This window comes from Benincasa hispida, unplaced genomic scaffold, assembly GCF_009727055.1.
Source record: "Benincasa hispida cultivar B227 unplaced genomic scaffold, ASM972705v1 Contig261, whole genome shotgun sequence".
Classification (NCBI taxonomy): domain Eukaryota; kingdom Viridiplantae; phylum Streptophyta; class Magnoliopsida; order Cucurbitales; family Cucurbitaceae; genus Benincasa; species Benincasa hispida.
The window spans coordinates 1-14,853 of NW_024064775.1; positions in this window are offsets into that span (position 1 = coordinate 1).

The window sequence follows — 14,853 nt, forward strand, 5'->3', positions numbered from 1 at the left end:
GAACAATAAATATAAAACAGCCCTTTATTCCATTTGATTCAGAAAGAAAATGCATTGTGTATTGAAAGTAGACATAGAAAGAAATTAGAAAGATCAACAAGGATAGCGACAAAGACAAGTATCACTTGGCGTTCGAAAGAAAAAGCACAGTCCTATTGCCTTTGCTCCAAAGTAGGCTTTACAGCCACTCATACATTCAGCATCCTTACACCCTCCACCATGCAATGCCTTCTCACATAACATTTCACTTTCAACATTTTCTCATCAATCGTTTCCCCCTGCATTCACCAAAATCCATCATCGTTATGTCAATAAACTATCAAACTTTGTTAAATATTGAACCATTGATGGTTTCGTTTGGATCGATACGATAAATTATATAATTCGTCATACAGTAGTTAAATGAGAAAAAAAAAGCATTTTTGTGATGAAGAAACTCAAAGAAATAATTAAAGCTAGGTAAGGTACCATTTGAAAATGAGTAAACCATAAGAACAATGGCTGAGAGGGAGATAGACTTCATGTTTCTTATTGATTAATCTTGTTGAAATTTTAAATGATAGTATTCAGGAATTGGTGTTTTGGTATATATAAAGAAAAATATGGGTTTGGTTTTGTGTAATTTTCCCTCTTTGCATTAATTCTCTATAATCCTTTTTAGAATATTTTGGTGTCAATTTTCAATTTTCATTTAAGAAAAATAATAGAATTGATTTGCTTCTTTTATTTTTGGGTAAGTGGTTCAAATGGATGAGGAATAGACACTTCCTTCTTGGGATCCAAATCCAATTATTCCATTTATGTAATAATTGGTTGTTAACTTATTGGTTAAATTATACATTGTGGGAATAAAAAACTATGGTCATTTTATTAATAGTATCCTAAATCTTGTCATTTGCAAGGATACATTTCTTTTTACAATACAATCTGCTAATAATGGTTGTTGTTAGAACTAATTTTCTCTCCTCAAGTTAATTTTGACTCACCTTTGTGCATTGATAGCCAATAGACCGTTGGATAAATTATAAGTTATCAATATAAAAGTTAGGAACATTGTTAAGGACGACAAACTATAGAAAAAATATTAATGAGTAATTTAGGTCTCGTTTGTAATCTTTTTTTAATTAAGTCTATAGATACTATTTCCTCTTTTGTTATCTACTTTTTACAAATGGTTTAGAAAATCAAGCCATAATTAAAACTAAAAAAAAAATAGTTTTAAAAAAGTTGTTTTTGTTTTTTTGAATTTGGCTAAAGAATTCAATCATTGTATTTAAGAAAGATGAAAACCAATCGTAAGAAATCAATAAAACATTTGTTTTTTTTTTTTCTTCTTGTGAAATTGATAATTTTTGAAAAATTATTCAATGTTTAATTTGTAACAAAATATAAATGAAACTGAAACTTGACATTTCCAACTCTAGAGTATGTGCATATTTGAGTTCCATTCATTTCTAAATATTCATTTTTAATATGTTTTTTTTTTTTTTTTTTAACACAAAAAACCACCCATCTTCCAAAATGACCATCGTTTGTTTACGTGGGAACATCCACTGTCTTGAAATAAAATTCGACATGAACTCAGTGCTAAATCGTGCTCCCAAGTTTACTCAACCTCCACTCAAAGGTTGAACTCGTTAAAGAAAAGAATGGAATCTTGGAAACTTGCTCAATAATAGTATTAAATAAAATAATAAAGCAGTAGAAGAAAAAGTTTGACCTCTGACTCTCAAGAGATGTAAAAGATTAGGCAAAATTTTAAGTAGGTCAAAAAAATTATGGTAGTAAAATTATGGTGTTTTTATGTGCAAGCAGGATTACCTAAACCCCGATCCACAATTTTGGTAGTTACTTTGCATTCCTTTATATTTATATCCCTTTGGCATTGTTAAAACTTTTCAATATGAGACAACTCCTTTCCCACTTCCTCTTGTTTTTTGCTATGGGCCTTGACCCAAAGTGTAACAACCCATAATTAACACTCTAAGTTAGGGAATGTTATTCAAAATTTAACCTGTAACTACTTTACTAACTCTTATATTTTTTAGAAAATTTTAACAACATAACAAGAATCAAACAAATCAATATTTTACTTTGACACATATTTCAAAGAAACGCACTCCCAATAACAATCAATAACATACTTCTTCTCAGCGAGACAACTAGAGTTACACAAAATCTAACATTCCAATCAATTTAATAACTTAACAAACGTTTCTGAATTCTAGCATGAAATTCGTTACAATTCAAATAAAGTCAATCTCAACTAATGCTTATGTTAAATAAAATAACTATGTCTATTACAACCACATCCTTGTCTAAATCATTGAAATAACATAAATAAACCGACAATTAAGTTGCCAAAGTCCTTAACAAATAAACTCAAGAATGCAGAAAACTAAAAAATACGCATAAAGGTTAGTCTTTCTCAAGTCTCCTCCTCGACATTACCAAGGTGGCAAATCTTATAAGCACTTACCAAATACATTCTTTTTTAAATTGTACACATTCATATTTTTTCATCTCTCTAATCAAATTATTGTCGCAAATTTGGAGATTATCTTAAATTACATTCGATTTTTCATGTTTCAATTACTTTTATACATTAATTTGCATTAGTTATTTTATCTTCAATTTCTTTATTCTATTTTTTTAATTTTTCATCCTCTAGATCGATTATTCACATTAAACATTGAAAAGTGCTATAAGTGATCTTATTCCTAATCACTTCATGTACATGTAAGCAACGGTGTAATATACAAGAGGTTTGTATAAGACCAGACCACAAATGAATAGTCTCACTATATAACACTGTTGATAGAGATACTTACATTTCACAGGAAAACCATAGGTGACTTGACCTGAATCCTAACTGAGTTGTGAACCATGCCTATAAAGCTAACCCTTTTTGATTGCATGAGGAGATGTATCGCCGACTCAATATGTCTACCATTTTGGGAATTTGTCTAATTGGGGAGCTGGAGTGCAGCTACAAAAGATGCAATGCACTTCTCTATAGTTAGAGAAAGTAGAGAAATTGCTTTCCTTAAGGGCTGATTTTCAACTAACCCTGTTATGTGCGCCACACCCTCTCCTGGCTCGAGAGGGTTTGGTCATAGTTGGACTATGACTATTGTTCATTTGAGAAATCATGTGGTACTTAAGGAGTTATGTTGGGTTTTATGTCATAAAACTCGTGGTTTGTAAACAATAAAAAACTTATTCTGAAAATTCAATAAAGTTGTTATTGAATATATAAATTGCTTATTTCGTTTTAAAAATCCAATACACTAAAAGATCCATGACTTTACATGAATACTTGAATTTTATGTAGAGACATAAGGTTCGAGTAAATAGTCAAATGATCTATAATATATGAATAAGATTGGGTGTCTTATTCTAGTAACACTATTGGATGCGACCCACTTTGTAGTTGTACAAGAAGTTGTAAAGTACTACAGACGAAGTTGATCCTGATTCGTACATGTAATGTCATGAGGAGTGGGGTGTCATGTGCAATAAGTTTGCACAAGATCAAACCACAAAATAAGTCACTCTTATTTTATAACGTTGTTTTCTGTCTATGACTAACTATTTCACAATAATGACCTAGGTAACTTAACCTGATTCCTGAGTAAACTATGAACTCTTGTTTATTTGGGATTATCCTTAGATTTTATGGGTGAGGGTTGGCTCAAACAACGTCGGCTCAATAAGCCTCCCATTTCAAGAGTAAGACCGGGTAGATAGTTAGGGACATAGGGTGCAAGATGGAATTCACTCCTACCCACTTTTAGGAATAGTAGAGAGGTTGTTCCCTATAGTGCTGACTCCAGGTCTTGAATAAGAGGCCCGCCACCAATTGGCTTGAGAGGGACTTGGTTTTGATGATCGGATCACAAAAATATTGCATTAGAGGATCGGTGGAACTTAAATAACAAAAAGTAATTCTCGGGGTAAAACAGTCATTTGACCCAGCCATTATTACGAATAACCTATAAAGGGTTAACTTACTAATCATGGGTTATATCGAGTGGACACAGTATATATACAGTGAGGGGAGTGCAACTCTGGGCTTTAGTGGAGTGACCTAGTAGTTAACGAATAGGGGTTAATTCGGTGTAAAGAGTTTAGCCAATTAATCTCGAATCATTGAATCCCATTGATTTGTAGGTCCACGAGGTCCCCCTACTAGCTCACAAATGAATAGCCTTTAAGTAGCGTTATAACTTGATTTGAAACGTTCAAATCAGAATTAAGGGAATCAGTAATTATATGTGATATAATTACGCATTTAATTTTAGAATTAAACAAAATTGAAGAATAAATTAATATTTAAATATGATTTAAATATTAAATTCATGAGTAGGATTTCATGACGATGGAATTGGTGTTTAATTAATTTGATATTAAATTAATTGCATTAATTAATTGTTAATTTAAATATTAATTATTAATTTTTGAATTAATTTTTGTAAAATTAAATATAATTTCAGTTTTAATTACTGAATTAAAAGTTGAATTAAAATTAATTTGTAAATAAGTTTCAAATTAATAAAAGAGGAGGGGGGAGGAATGGAAATGGAGAAGTTGGATTTTCCCACTTTCATTTCCAACTTGCTTACACATATTCCACTAAGATTTTCAGTCAAATTCACAAGCATGAGCTGTGAATCATGGAAGAGTTGGTTTGCATGGTTATCATACTTTATATACTTCAGAATTGAACCAAATTTTGGGCATGCAAAAGGGTTGTTTCTGGCTAAAATCTTCTCTTTAAAAAAGGGTTCTTCACAAGATGCTAAAACTAGAAAAGCTTCCTCAAATTCCCTTCAATTCAAGTTTAATTTGAATCCCACAAATCAATCCGAGAAACCTAGAGGATGGTAGGAAAGGCCTTGTGGTGGTTCACGAGCTGAATATAAGGACATAGCATGAGGATCGTGATTAAAGTGTTACTTCAATGACATGTTATGAAACCTCTTTGTTAGTTAAAAGCATGCTTAATTCAAAAGTCAAATTAATAAATTAGAATGCTTAATGATCCGTTTTTATTCCATTGCATGTTTTCTAATATTTCATTTGTATCAGAGCATCATTTAAGCATTCAATTTGGTTTAATTTGGCTGGTGGGTGTTTTTTTATAAGATATATGAAAATGGTGACTAATATAGATTTTGAGGATTTTCCATTAAAATTCTCTTTTTATCCTTTGTTAAATTTTTAATTGGCTATTCATTAATGAGCTTACATGTATGCTCAAGAGTCTGTAATTTATTTGGAGTCATTAAATTTGAAATTAATATGTAATTAACAATGAAGTGAAAAAGGTCAAGTTGCTGCAAATTCAAGTGGAGCTTCTGCCTAGCCAGCGTTGCAACACTTCTCATGTTGCTGCCCAGACGTTGAAAATGTTTGGATCAACACCAGCACACAGCAGAAGAAAACAGGATCCATAAGCTTCTAATTCATTAATTTTGGTTGAAAGAAACATGCTAAAAAATAGAGTATAATGGGTTTCATGAAATATACCTTGGCCGACCACGAAATCTCCATTTCCAGTTACAAATCCATTGAATCCTTGTGCAGACCACCACAAGATTTTCCCTACTATCTTCTTGGTACTCTAGAATTGAGTTATTGGTACTCTAGATTGAGTTCTGGGATCAAAATAAGCTAAAATCAAATGGAATATGGAGAAAAGCTCACTTAACCAACCCATTGAAGAATACCTTTTTCATCCGAATTTTTCAGCAAAATTCAGTCGGTTCATCCTCTCCACTTTCTTCACTCCAATCTCTTCAAACTGTCCGTCAGCCCGCTTTTAAAACTGTCTTGTGGGAACACCTGCTACACTTCTCTATTACTATATCTGACCATATCTCGTACCAAGGCTGAAACAGTACCGAGATGAACCAGAAAGTGGGGTCCTACTCAATCTTCATTTCAACTAGCGCAGACTAGCGGTTAGACGCTTCGTTTGTATGGCCTTTCCCTGCATTATATACCACGTTTCATTTTCATAGCCCCACCCACAAGAACTTCCACTTGTTTTTCCTTCCAAAAGGTAGCCCTCCACTTCAGGCGATTACGCTCTTCACGGGTTGGATTTCATTTTTTTCATCATCCCTAGATGTCGCAAGCCCAGTAGAGTGTTAGAAACATTGACAGGAACGCCGAGGACATTTCAGGCCCGATCTTCTACTACCTACCTTATTCATGGGCAGGGAGCCAACATGGTTGATGCAATTGCACCCTGATCTTACGGCTTGTAAAGCTTCCCATTCGCATGCCTTAGGCGGGTCACCGCTTGATCTTTGTTTCTTCAGAACGAGGTCTGAAGAAAGGCAGGAATAAGGGCTCCTTAGGTAGCCAAGCGAGATTCACAGATTTCATAGTTTCATTCGAGGTCGTAATGAGTTTAGTTAGCATGAAACGGCGGGGGCCATCTTTAGGAAGCGGATCTTCATCTACGGGGGACAGTTGGCTATTTGACACTTCTGCTATAGGCTTAGTGTTGACCATAATGCTTTTTCTTTCTCAGTTTTGTTCGTACACGAGTGACAGCGGCGACGTACCCCCAAGAAGGATACTTAACGCGTTAGCTATAGCACTGCACGAGTTGATACGCACAGCACCTTGTATTCATCGTTTTACAGCTAGGACTACTGGGGTATCTAATCCCATTCGTTCCCTTAGCTTTTGTCTCTCATGTCAGTGTCGGCTCAACAGAGTGCTTTCGCCGTTGGTGTTCTTTTCGATCTCTATGCATTTCACCGCTCCACCGGAAACCTCTGCCCCCTATCGTACTCCAGCTTGGTATTTTCCTGGACCTCCTTCGAAAATTATTTGCACGGGTCAATACCAAGGTGAATAGAGAAAGTGTTCATAGTAAGTAAGAGATCGACACATGTCAATGTATCCTACGGTCTCCTTATTAGGTTACACCGTGAGATTTCTATGATCTGCTTGCGTGTCATCCTGGAGAGACTACCCATTCGGAGGGCCTGATCAAGTTTGCATTATTTCGATAAGGGGCTTAAAAGATCCTCTACTTTAATTCCTATTGCTGAAAAAAAACGATGCGGTCATCAACGAGCAACTTAGGTGTCCTTTATTCTGGAATCTCTTCCAAAGAGTTTCCTCTAATTCTGCAGTAAAGCAATTATCAATAAAAATAGAGTACACTATAAATACCCTCCTAAATGAGTTACAGACTTATCAGTCTCTTATAAAAAATAAGGGACTGGTAGAAAGAAAGGCAAATTTGCCCATTTCCAAAATTTTCATATGGATTCATCCTTTTGGACTAAGTCTATTCCTTATCGACTGTTTCTAAGAAAATCGAAAAAAAAAAAAGAAATGAGGAAAGAAAGGCTCCCGCTGGTGGAAAAGGCAAAGGCAAGGCCAAGGTGTGCCAACAACTGCCCCACCTCGCCAAGAAGAAGAAAGAAATAAAGGTAAATATGATTTACTGGTCCTAGAAACTTGTTTAGTGCAAATGACCATAATGCCTAGATACTTGATTCGAGAGTCATTGATCAATGTTTCTTCTGAACAGGGAATTAGTTCCTTCCAGCAGCTCGAGGAGGGTGAAATGACGCTCAAGATTGGAACGGGAGACGCCGTTTTAGCTCGTTCAATGGAAGCTGCAAAGTTGTTTTTGGAAATAGATACTTGTTTTTAGAAAACTTGTATATAGTTCCTAAAATTAAAAGAAACCTTGTATCTATTTATTGCTCAACTGAACAAATGTATTCAGTTTTTTTTTCTTTTAATGAAGCATTCATTATGAGAAATGGTGTGACTATTTATTTAGCTAAATTAGAAAACAACTTGTATATGTTAAGACTAACCGAAACAAAAGCATTTTTAAATCATGAGATGTTTAAAACTTCTAATACTCAAACAAAAAGGCAAAGAATTTCTCCAAGTAACAATAATATATCTTTGGCATTTGAGATTAGGTTACATAAATTTTAATAGGATCAGAAGATTGGTAAAATCAACTTCTAAGCTAGTTAGAAAATGATTCATTACCTCCATGTGAATCCTGTCTGGAAGAAAAAATGAACAAAAGACTTTTTAGTGGAAAAGGTTATAGAGCCAAAAAGCCCTTAGAGCTCATACATTCAAATCTTTGTGGTCTAATGAATGTAAAAACTCAAAGAGGGTACTATATTCATTTCTCTCATAGATAATTATTCGAGGTATGGTTACTTATACCTAATGGAACACAAGTCTGAAGCCCTTTAAAAGTTCAAGGAGTATAAGGTTGGAGTTGAAAACCTGTTAAGTAAAACGATTAACAGAATTCGATCTAATCGTGGTGGAGAGTACACGGATTTAACACTCCAAGACTATATAATAGAACTTGGAATCTAATCCCAACTTTCAGTACCTGGTACACCTCAGCAGAACGGTATATCAGAAAGGAGAAATAGAACCTTGGTAGACATGGTTCATTCTACGATGAGTCATGCTCAATTGATTAGCTCGTTTTAGGGGTATGCAGTAGAGACTACAGTTCACATCTTGAATAATGTTCTCTCGAAGAGTGTTCTGAAACACCTTTCAAATTATGGAGAGGACGTAAACCTAATTTGCATTATTTTAGAATCTGAGGTTGTTCTACACATTTGCTGATGACAAATCCTAAGAAATTAGAACCTAGTTCAAGGTTATGCTAATTTATTGGTTACCCTAACTAACATCCTAGGTTGTCTTATGAGTCTTGAATTGTATGTAGAGCATACAAGGATCAATGTTCAAGATACAACCTAAAAGGTCTATAGTATAAGGATAAGGTTGAGTACCTTATCCTGGTGACCTATGTGAAGGATCTCTTACCGAAGAGTTCCATGAGCACGTTCGGATCACTCCGATCTCACCGTGACCGAAATACACAATATACATTCAAATGCACAATTATGCAAACAACCAGTCAATTAACAACATGCTTTGAACAACAAAATAACAAGGGAATGAGTTGCCATAATAGTTGAAGACGGTCTTCAAACTTTGGAACTCAACGCAGCGGAACCCTCCACCCAATCAACCAATGCCCATTAGATGCGTCGACTACAACAGAACGAACAACCGCAAAATCACGAACGTAGCAGGGACGACACCACCAGAAAAGAGCCTCGGGTATTCTCGAAGTGAGAACCCAAAGCGTGGTCTTTGGTGAATTTGATAGAGGAAGGAGGACGAACGGATCGTGTAGGCGATAAGCAAGTGGGAGGGAAGAAGACGCTATCGTATAGCATGATGCTTATCGTTTAGGAGAAACTACACGATCGTGTAGGTTTTATTGAACGATCGTTTAGGAAAAGGTATACGAGCATACGATCGTTTAGAGAAGCTATCCGATCGTGTAGGAACTAGTGTGCGATCGTTTAGGCGCGAGATGGATAATCGTTTAGGCACAGAGCGACTATCATATAAGCTCTCAATTTACTTAAGCGGTCGTTTACGATTCACCAGCACGCTTCTCTCTTTTTCTTTTTGGACGACTGAACGAACGATTTAAAAAATGAAACCAATTTTATTTTAATTCATCAGTTACAATAACCGACGCATTCCTACTAACCCACGTCTGAACGTGATTTTTGGGTTAATTATCATATAATTAACCAATTAAAATATTAATAAATATAATCATATTATATTTTTGCCTATAGTTTGATATCACATATCTACTATAGCATTTTCTCCTCTTCTTAATATAAATCATATTTATATCTAATTTCTTCCAAAATAATGTATCTCATATATTTAGCCAATTATATCATATATAATTAACCAGTCCAATTATATCATATATAATCGAACTTCCTCTTGTCAATTTGAACATTTCAAATTAACCCAAACACTAGTTCTCGACTTTATCCAAGCTACCCAGGGGACCTAATAGACCTGTGGCTCGAAGCTCCACAGTGCCGTGAAATAGCTGACTAAACTCTTTAGCACGAGATTCACCATCTGTTAACTGCCAGGCATTCCACTAAAGACCAACAGCTGAACTCTTCTTACCACAGATATATTTTTGTGTCCATCGGATATAACCAATCATGAGTATGATGACCCTTTACGGATGCTCGTAAGTACAGCTGGGCAAATTACCATTTTGACCCTATAGTTACATCTCACTCCTTAAGTACCACTGATTCCTCTAATGAACAATACAACATAGTCCAACTATGTGTGAACACCTCTCGAGCCAAGAGAAGGTGTGTGGCGCACATCGTTCAAGCCCTGGAATCAGTCCTTAAGGGAGCTATCTATCTACTTATCCCTGCCTCGGGGAATGAGTGAATTCCATCTTGTGTAGCTAAGTTCCAACTCCCAAATCAGACGAATTCTCAAAATGGTAGGTTTGAATCAGCGACCTGGCCATTCGCACCCATACAAATCAAAGGACTGCCCTCAATGGTAGGAGTTCCCAACTCACTCAAGAATGAGGTCATGTTACCTATGGTCATCCTAGTGAAGTGAAGTCTCTGTCATGAATGGTTTTATATAACGAGACGTTAATACTTCGTGGTCAGGTCTTATACAAAGCGGGCTGCATTCGTAGCGTTACCAGGATAAGGTTTTCCTCCTATGTTCATATACTACAAACCATTTTGGTTATCACTCAAGACATATCCACTTATATGTCACCACGTAGCATGCTTGAGTTACATACAGATAACCAGGGATTTTATGTTTATTGGTTTGTGGTAAAGCAAATAAAACAAGCAACTGAGCAAAATACAAGATGTGAAGTACATATAATATATTAACAACACAAGCGTTCGTACAAACTATTTACAAACTAAAGGACACAAGATTTTAGGGCATCAATCCCAACACTATGGATATGGCCCACTTTGTATTTGATACAAATGCAATGATCCAATGCATTCATGTAGGCAAAATGCGAGTGGCGGTATCCTATGCAATGAGTTTGCATAAGACTAGACCGCAAAATAGTAACCACTAGATGAAACTCTGTTGACTAGTTAGGTTTTTTTCTTTTTTAATGGAATGACCTAGGCAACTTAGTCTTAATCCTGAGTCTTTATGAACTCCTGTTCACAAGGGATTGTCCTTTGATTTGTATGGGTGAGAGTGACCAGTTCACCGACTCAATATACCTACCATTTGGGGGACACGACCGAGTGAAAAGCTGAGAATATAATTATACAAGATGGATTTCACTCCTTCCCGACAATAGGGTAAGTAGATGAGTATTCTCTTAAGTTATGTCTCTAGGACGTGAACAAAGAGTCTACCCTCTCACTAGCCTGAGAGGGGTTTATGTTTAATGGTTGGACCATAAACAAGTTGTTCATTAGAAGAGCACTAGTACTTAAGGATAAAGAAGTAACCCAAGGATAAAACAATAATTTTGACCCAATTGGTATTACGAGCACTCGTGAAGGACTAGCTTACTTATAATTGTCTATATTAGTAGACACATAAATATATCTGCAGTGAGAAGAGTGCAGCTATGAGTTTTTAGTGGAGTATACGCACAGTTTACGAATATTGAATAATGATGTTAATGAGTTTAGCCAATTAATCTCATATCATTGGAACTTCTGATCCGTAGGTCTATGAGGTCCCGTTCTTAGCTCGTAAAGGAAAGTAAGCTAATTATGTCTTGAATAGAGTTTGAAATATTCAAATTCACTTAGGGAAATAGTATAATGTATAATGATGCATTATAATATAAAGTTGTTATTTTAATTAAAATTTATAATATAAATTTAATTTGGGTATGAAAAAAATTAATGAATGAGAGAATTAAATATTTGAAGGAGTTCAAATATTAAATTAATATGAATTGAATTCATATTAAAATTATAGGTTAAAATTAATGTGTGTTAGATACATATTAAAACTATAGGTTATAATAAGAGCAATAAAATTTAATATGATTCAAATGTAGGTTAAATTAAATATGTGATATTTAATTTGGTAATTAATTAATTATTAATTTAACTTAATTTAATTAAATTAATTGAATTTAAATTATAGGTTATGTGAAAGATGTTTTGTTTAAATATGATTTTAAATTAAATCATTAATTAAATTAGATTTTATTAATAATTAATTTAATTAATTATTTTAAAGCAAACACTTGCATCAATTAAATTATTAGTTATTTTAATTTATTTATTTATTTATTTATTTGATTTTTATTAAATCAAATTATAACTTCCACGTAGAGGAGTTATCAAAAACATGGGATAGCTTCCACGTTTCCTCTCTCTCTCTATTGGTTGATATATCTACAAAACGTAAGTTCTACTGGTGGTAACTCTCTTTACAGAAGGGTTCTGTCAAAAAAAAAAAAAAAACAACTCTCTCCTTTCTTCCCAATTAAGAGATTGGTTCCCACAAAATACCAAAATATTTTATGAAGGTTTCCAAATTGGTGGTGTTCTTGAAATCCATCCCAAAGGAATTAGTGTTTTTCCCATTCGAGTCATCAACAAAAGTAAGGATTCTTTTCTTTTCTAGAATTGAACTCCTATTTTTTAAGGCATTTTTAACCTAATTTTATAGTATGTTGAGATTTTAGATCTCCCCTTTCAATTCTGTTTTTTTCCAATGTATTAGTATTTCAATTTATCAATTGATTTTAAGTTAGGTCTAGATTATTCTACTGCGTTAGGCCTTTTATCTCTACAATTTACTCTTGGAATCTACCATATATAAATAAGACATGAAAGTGATAGGACTTCAAAGACTGCCTACTGACCTCATGTGTATGAGTGAATTTCGAAATATTTGACATTTTAGAACTTTTACTTATCTCTTAACAACTATTTGATAAGTTTATCCAACAATAATCACTCTGAAGTGTGGAACATTAATTGGTGTGAAGCCACCATTGACCAAGAAAAGATTTTAAGTATAAAACTAGGGTAGTTTGCAAAAATATTTACAAAAAAACAAGTGGAATGAAAATTATTTACAAAAATAAGGCTATTTTTTGCGCTCATTTCGATCTTTTGTAAAGACTGGACCTTGATATGCTCTGCCACGTGGCAGCCCTCAATTCAATGAGTTTGCTTTTACCCATTTCATCTTTATATATATATAACACCCAGTTCAGCAATTTTTTAAAACAAATTGAAATATTATATGTTTTAATCACTACTAAAAAATTTGTCATAAACAAATTGAAATATGCTTTTTTTTAATAAATAAATAAGTATATAAAAGAAAATGAATATTCGAAGTAACCAATTTCAATTCATTATTAACCTTACATTTAAAAATCATTCATGTATTAGTTCTTACGTCGGTAGACTTTTTCAAATATTAGACTAACGAACCGAACAATTAGATTTGAAAAAATTTTAAGACATGTGATATTTGTTTATTTAAAAAAAAAAAGAATAATTGCATATTTCAGGCTGTTTATTACAAATTTTTTAGTAATCTTAAAACAATTATTTTTTAGAACATTATTATTTATGAAATTAGTTATTAAATACATAGAAGTGTTAAGAAAGTGCCAAAAGAATAATTTTAATCTTAACTGTGATAGAGTTTGTATGCAATGGAATTTGAGGAAGCATAGAGGAAAAAGAATCAATGGGCCAGGAGTTGTGTCCAATATGCTTTATTCATTTAAGGTGGAGAGTTAAAAAAAATTGTTGAAATAGGTGTTATATAAAAAATGTGAAACGGATAAAAGCATAACAAAAAAACTACTCTATTTTGGCAAATAGTTTTCAGTCTACTTATTTTTTTGCAAATATTTTTGCAAGCTATCCTAATTTTATACTTAATCCGACAAAGAAATTTCAAACCACTACATCAGTTAACTGTCCTTGCTTTTGACATTGGCTAGTTTTAGAATATGTTTTACTTTAATTTTCAAAATAAATTATTTTAGAATATGTTTTACTTTAATTTTCAAAATAAATTATTTTGAAAAAAAAATTGAAGTGTTTGACTACCATTCAAAATAGTTTTTCAAAAAATTCAAATAAAAGTCTTTTATGAAAAACAATCCAAACATGTCCTTACCGCTTCACATTATATAATAATGTCACTTCTTTAATCAAAGTTTTAATGATGTTCATCCCTTCTTCAAATTTAGACATAATTTATCTTGGATGATTTAAATTCCTCCCTCCCTCTCCCTCATCCTGTTTTCTTAGTGTGATTTAAGTCATTCTCTTGATCCCCCAGCACCCCACAAAAAAAAAAAAAAAAAAAAAAAAAAAAAAAAAAAATTTTACCATGAAGTCATTTTCTTATTAATTCTTCAAAAAAAAAATCCTAGTATTTTATGAGTATCCTTTTATAAATTGTGAAAAAATAGTTACATAATAAGAAAATTATTATTACTTAACCAATAAAAATTAACATCTAAAAACTAAATTTAAGACTTATCAAAAATGCAAATTTTAAAATTTATTAAAAATACATGAACTAAAATTGAACAATTAAAAATACAAAAACTAAACTCAAAGTACATAGACCAAAATGATATGATATTCTAATCTTTTTATTATCTTGCCAGGGAAAGTGAATTGCTGTTACCAAAAAAAAATCTTGTTTAGTTAATTTTATGATAGAAGAATTGTGTTATAATGGAAAATCAAGAGCATATCACAACTTTTAAGAGCTTTCTTAACATTATATTATAATTAAAGAAATGACGTTATTATAACTGAAAAAGTTGAAGAATGATGGCAAATGTTCCTTATAAACCTGAACCGATGAAAATCATTAAAATTATCGATATCCACAGTTAATTTAAATATCATGAATCTATAGAATCCAAAGCCAAAATGAACCTAAGTTAATTGGCATGTACTAAAGTCAACGTCGTTTCAAAGA